The 6,723-nt window shown below is 38.9% G+C and overlaps 1 protein-coding gene across 5 annotated transcripts in view; it reads left to right on the top strand.

Moving 5' to 3' along the window:
* The window catches only part of Acad8 (acyl-CoA dehydrogenase family member 8), a 30,817-nt gene extending 24,383 nt beyond the window's left edge, over positions 1-6,434 (top strand). For 3 of the 5 annotated variants that reach the window (XR_013438002.1, XR_013438003.1, XM_078047355.1), the window contains one exon: positions 3,276-6,434. The gene's annotated coding sequence lies outside the window, so the exon portion shown is untranslated. Of the gene's footprint in view, positions 1-3,269 lie in introns of all 5 variants that reach the window. The other 2 variants (XR_013438000.1, XR_013438001.1) reach the window with 1 other exon arrangement.
* The last annotated feature ends 289 nt before the right edge of the window (positions 6,435-6,723 follow it).

The raw sequence follows: 6,723 nt of genomic DNA on the forward strand, positions 1-6,723 counted from the left end.
CCTGACACATCAAAAAGTCAACAAGCTGGACACATAAGGACTTGGATAGACCTCTATGGAAATATGGAAAGTGAAAAACAAACTGAGAAGGTTACATACAGTGTGGTACCATTTAGATAGCATTATTGAAATAATTCCATCGTAGAGTTCAAAATCAGATCTGTGGAGCTGGATTAGTGATAGTGTACTTGCCTAGCACGCACAAAGCCCTGAGTTCAATCCCTGACACCATAAAAAGAAAAAAAGAAAAAAGTTACAGGGAGAGGAAGAATGTCTCTATAAAGTACTACAGACATCTTGTTCCAGAACAGTTCTACAGACCCAGTCTGCCTTCTTTCTGGCTCTACAATGGCAGGCCTAGTATTGTTACTGAAAGCTTGGTACTTATCCCTCATGTTAATCCAATAATAAGAACATGGTTTTGAGAAAAAGGAAAAAGAAATTTTATCCCAGCCTCCTGTCCCAGAGGCTGTGATTCTACCCTTAAGGGGGAACTGGAATCAAAGGCTACATTCCATCTGTTCTCTGTGCTCTCTGTCAGGAGTTATAATTCACTTGTTAATTTTGAGAGGTAGTCATTTCTTAGATCTTCTGAATTACTACATTCCTGTGGTGAGTGTGTGTTCCAAGATAAATAACTCTGCTTAAATGGGGATGAAAATTAATCCTGTTTCCCTGAGATTAGGGAGGGGAAGGGAGAAAGGAAGATAAAGAAATATCTCTCTTAAAAATAAGTCAAGGGCTATATTTAGAGCATAAGTTGACTGGTGTTACCTGTACCTGCCTGTGCTGCTGTGGTTTGTAGAGCTTGCTTAGAGAAGAGTATAAGTGACTGAACAAAGAAGGAAGCAAGTTTTATTCATGTGTAAGGAAGATAGGATTCATTCATCAGACTTTAAGGTGGCACATGACAGGTGGACTAGACATTAGGAATATTAACTGGCTTTAGGTACATTTCAAAAGGTGTTTTTCTTTTCCTGGGCAAGTAAGTACTTTAACCTTGAGGGAGGGGTAGTTAGCTGGTCAAACTGGTGCCAGTTATTACATTTTATACTGATGCCTCATCCTGTATAAATAACTCTGCTTTGTGATAAAGATGAGTTGCTTTAGCTGTTAAGAAAATACATAGGTGGGGAAGTGGGAGAAAACACAAATCATGGCAAGCAAGAACTTAAGGGTCCTGAGAATTTGCTATTTTGGGTGACTCCTCAACAGTTTTTATTCTTTACATTGTTTTTCCTTGAAGTATCATGGCAAGGATGTCCTGGCTTTAATGATTTTTTTCAACTATTTTTTGAGGCCTATAAAACTACTTGAGAATGCTTAACAGAGTAGGGAAAGGCACATAGCATGCTCTTAATAGCTAACAAGCCATGAGTTAAGGTAGGAGAACAGGGTATACCAGGCTTTAATAGCTAACAAGAACAGAGATACCAGGCTTTAATAGCTAACAAGCTATGAGTTAATGCCAAGGAGTGCATTTACCTTCTTCACTATGGTGATCTCAGTGAGGCAGGCATTTGGGGCTATGGATTGATTTTTAGCAAGAAGTTTGGTGCCCAAAATTCGGGCCTTTAAGGGCAGTATTCAGGAAGCTTCTGTGCCCCACAGCATTGCTCATGGGGATGCCTGTTATTATACTTCCTCCCCATTCTCAGAAACAATATTCAACTGTAAAGGATCTTGTATGCCAAGGAGTTGTATTTTATTCTGTAATACTTATATATCCAATATGTAAAAGAATGAAATTGGACTTTTTATTTTGCACAAAAAAATCAACTCAAAATGGGTTAAAGACCAACCTTAAGTGGAGTAAAGATTTAAAATTTTAAGACCTGAAACCATGAAACTTCCAGAAGAAAAGAAAGAAAAAATCTTCAGGACACTGGATCTTACAATGATTTTATGGATATGACACCATAAGCACAGACAACAAAAGCAAAAATAGACAAATGAGATTATATCAAGCTAGAAAGATTCTGCACTACAAAGGAACGAGTGAAAAAGCAGTATACAAAATTCTACCACGCGGCCTGCGCAGTGGTTTCATTAATGAGGTTCTAGGCATAAAGTTAGTTAGAAGAGATTGAAATAAAAACACAGACTCAATTACCTTATTTCTATTGCTAGGTCCGAGACGGCTCCCCTCTCTGGTTCCCTCCTCCAACCGCCCAGCAGGGCAGCGAGGATTACTCCGGGCTAGCAGGAGAGAGAGAGCGAGAACACGCCTGGAGTAGCCTTTTATTGGGGAACAAGAGATTCAGGGGAGAATTCCATCTAATGAAAGTTGAGGGGGGGCTGCACTCCAAGGTCAGGGTCAGTGATTGGGTCAGGCACACCCCCACACGGATGGGCTCTCTCATCAGGAAAGGGTCGGGAAAACTTCAACTTTGCCAAAGTGCCTCAGGCCCTTAACCGGAGTCACCCAATCACGTGTTAGAATGGCTTCCCACACAAAATGAGACAAAATGTCTGATAAGGAGTTATTTTCTAAAATATATAAGGAACTCCAGGAACTCAATAGCAAGAAAACAATAAGCTGATGAAAAGGAACACAGATGGATTTTAAGACAAAAGAGAACCTTAGATTTGCTTTTCAGAAAATTGTCTTGTAGAGGTGTAGGAAATGTATTGAAGTTGGAGAAAACAGGGCAGGAAGACTAGTTAGATAAGTTGCCTGAGCCAGGAAAGGGATTGGGGCCTGCACAAAAGTGATGAAGAGATGAAATGTAAGCACCTATCAAGGAGGGCTGGAGGTGAGAAGATTCTGAGGAAGGAGCAAAAGGTGACTCCCAAACTAGGAGAAAAGGAGAAACTGGGGATATGAGGAAATTGTAGAACAGGTTTGGAGACATTGACCTAAAGCTGAGAGGGCACACATTTCAGATGAAACATTCAAATGAACAATAGGACAGGTGGCACATGGGTGTGGCACTTAGGGAAGAGGCATGCCTGTCTGACCTTGCTGTGGCTCACTAAGTCTGATTATCATCCCTTTTTATTAGAGCTGCAAGTGGTTGAACTTCTACTCAGCTAGAACTTCTACTATATGCTACTAAATGCTAGAACTTCTACTCAGCTGTCTTTGCTCCTGAATAGTTTGGAGTTTGTTTTGGAGGGTTTTTTTTTTGTTTGTGTACTTTATTATTTTATATTTGTTCTTTTTAGATATACATACCAGTAGAGATATTTTGACATAGTATACATACTGGGAGTATACCTTATTCTAATTAAGATCCCATTCTTTATTTTCTTTCTTTTTTTTTAAGTTATAGATGGATACAATATCCTTATTTATTTATTTCCACTTGGTGCTGAGGATTGAACCCAGTACATGTGCAAGACAAGCATTCTATACTGAGCTACAGCCCCAGCCCCTGGATCCCATTCTTGTGAGTTATACATGATGTGGAGTTATACACTGGTGGTGTATTCATATCATATATGAACATTGGAAAGTTGTGCCAGTTCACTCTACTCTTTCCTATTCCCATCTCCCTTCCCTACCCTTCATTTCCCTTTGTCCATTCCACTGAACTTCTATTCTTACCTTCTCTCCACTTGTTATGCATTAGCATCCGCATCTCAGAGAGAATATTTGACCTTTAGTTTTTTGAAATTAGCTTATTTCATTTAGCATGACAGTCTCTCCAGATCTATCCATTTACTGGCAAAAGTCATAAAGCCATTCTTTTTATCGCTGAGTAATATTCCATTGTGTGTGTGTGTGTGTGTGTATCACATTTTCTTTTTTAAAAATTTTTATTAGTTATTGATAGAACTTTATGAACTTTTTTGTTTATGTGTGGTGCTGAGAATCGAACCCAGTGCCTTATACATGCTAGGCAAGCACTCTACCACTGAGCCACAACCCCAGCCCTATGTATCACATTTTCTTTTTCATTCATCTGTTGAAGGGCACCTATGTTGGTTCCATAGCTTAGCTATTGTGGATTGTACTGCTATAAACATTGATATGGCTATGTCACTATAGTATGCTGATTTTAAGTCCTTTGGGTACATACCAAGGAGTGGGATAACTGGATCAAATGGTGGTTCCATTCCAAGATTTCTGAGGAATCTGTTTTGGAGTTTTTTTATTTGTTTATTTTTGTATTGTTTGCAGAGCTAGGGATCAAAATGAGGGCCTAATACCACAGAGCTACACTACTAGCCCCAGTATAATTTTTGTAGTTTTCTAGTCTTCCAGTATAATTTTTGTTATGTTTGACCTGACTCCACAGAGTTTCTGCTGTTTCCCCTGTTCACTGATGCTTGTGCCAACCTGATTACTCATGAATGAAAGAATTTTCTGTATATAAAAGCCAATAGAGGGGCTGGGGTTGTAGCTCAGTGGTAGAGTGCTTGCCTTGTACGTGGGAGGCCCTGGGTTTAATCCTTGGCACCACATAAAAATAAATAAATAAAAATAAAGATATTGTGCCCATCTACAACTGAAAAAAATATTAAAAAAAAAAAAAAGCCGACAGAGGGGCTGGGGTTGTGATTCAGTGGAGAGCACTTGCCTAGCATGTGTGAGGCCCTGGGTTCAATTCTCAACACCACATATAAATAAATAAAATAAAAAATTAAACTAAAAACTTTTCAAAAATATAAAAAAATAAATAAAAGCCCATATATATTTAAAATGATGCTGTAGCCAGGACATACAACCAGGAAACTGCCGAAGCTCTAACCACATTCAAAACTACGAACCCTGCAAAAGTGAACAGCCAAAAGCAAGCTATGGTAACTGAAGGAGCTAGTGTTAGCATAGCTCAGGAAGAGAGAAACAAAATCTAGTCTTTAGGGCTGGAAATACTCTGAGGGTAGAGTGGTCATGTAAAACACAGGATGCTCAGTTTAAGTGCTAGATAAACAATGAATAATTTAGTATAAGAATGTCTCACACAGCTAAGCATGTTGGTGCATGCTTGTAATCCCAGCAATGTGAGAAGCTGAAACAGAGGATCCAAATTCAAGGCCAACCTAGACAACTTGGGAGACCCTGTTTCAAAATAAAAAATAAAAATGACTGAGTATGTAACTCAATGGTAGAGTGTCCTTGGGGTTCATTCCCCAGCACCCCAAAACTAAAGAAAGAGAGGAAGAGGAAGGGATGAAGGGATGAAGGGAAGGAGGGGTGTGAGAGAGAAAGAGATGGAGAATATGTCCCATACAATATTTGAGGTCTATTTATACTAGGTATTTGTTTTTTGCTGACTTTTAAATTTAGCTGAGCATCATGTCTTTTTGTTTGCTAAGTCTGGCAATCAACCCTTTCCCAAAGGCATCTCCTAATATTCTCTCTCTTCTCTATGCTGTAAATTAAACATTCTAACATTTTCTCAAAAATATTTTGGTCATAGGAGATAGGGAAATTTCTGAGAGAGTTCTGTGATCCCTCTTTCCTGAACTAACTATCTCTCTCTCTCTCTCTCTCTCTCTCTCTCTCTCTCTCTCTCTCTCTCTCTCTCTCTCTCTCCCCTCTCCCCCCCCCTTAGAACTTAATTACTATCTGACACACTATGTATCCTTTTCTAGTTTTTCCTTTTTTGTTTTCCCTTTTTAGAATGTTAGTTCCTTGGAGGCAGGATTTCTTTTTCTGTGCTTTCCATCTAAAAAGCAATCTTTACCACATGAAAAACACTCAATAAATATTTACTTGAGTGAGTAAATTAATTTTCAACTCATCCCTTTGAGAACTTTTGGTCTATTTATGGCATTGCAGAAATCACGAGAAAAAAATTGAAAGAAGAAACAACAGGGTCTTTCAGTGTAAAACTAAGAATTGAGCTTGCCTACATCAGAATTATCTATAGAGTCTGTTAAAAATATGGACTTCTTCATCTTACCCAAGATCTTCAGAATAAATCCTTATGATTGGGACCCAAGAATTTTTTTTCACATTTGCTGCTACTTATGAGTTGTTTTAGGACTGGCATGTGGGCACTATGACCTATTCAAACTACATATGGAATCTAGGAGGAAAATAAACTTTGTGCCATTCTTTGAAAGGCAAGCCTATAGTAAAGCCAGGTATGTAATTAGACATTCATATTAGAACTGCAGTTAAATGCACCACTGAAGGAATTGAGATAGTGTCATGGGTACCCCAGAATGTGACTTATTTGGCAGATGTAATCAGATAAGATGAAGTCATGCTAGACTACATAGGGTAAACCTTTGATCCATCCAGTATGGCTAGGCCTTATAAGATGGTCATGAATACACAGGCACAGGAAGATAATCATATTAAGAGGGAGGCAGATTGGAGTAATGCATCTACAAGCCAAGATATACCAATCGACAGCTGTCTCCAGAAGCTAGGAGACAGGCATTGAACAGATTCATATAGCCCTTATGAGGAACCAACCCTGCTGACACTCTAGCCTCCAGAACTGTAATAAAATAAACCTCTGTTGTTCAAGCAACCCCATTTGTATTTTGGGTTTTTTGTTTGTTGTTTTGTTTTGGTGTTAGTGTGCTTTTCATCACTGTGATAAGAATACCTGACAAGAAAAACTTCAAGGATAAAAAGTTTATTTTGGCTCATGGTTTCAGAGACTCAGTCCATGTTGGTGAACTCCCATCACTCTGGTCCTGAATTGAGGTGGAACATCAAGGAAGAAAGGCATGAAAGAGGAAAGCTGCTCAACCTCTGGTAGCCAGGAAACAGAGAGAGCATGAGGTTCCAGGGAAATATAAACCCCAAAGACATGC

The sequence above is a fragment of the Ictidomys tridecemlineatus genome, chromosome 4, assembly GCF_052094955.1.
Source record: "Ictidomys tridecemlineatus isolate mIctTri1 chromosome 4, mIctTri1.hap1, whole genome shotgun sequence".
NCBI classification, from domain to species: Eukaryota; Metazoa; Chordata; class Mammalia; order Rodentia; family Sciuridae; genus Ictidomys; species Ictidomys tridecemlineatus.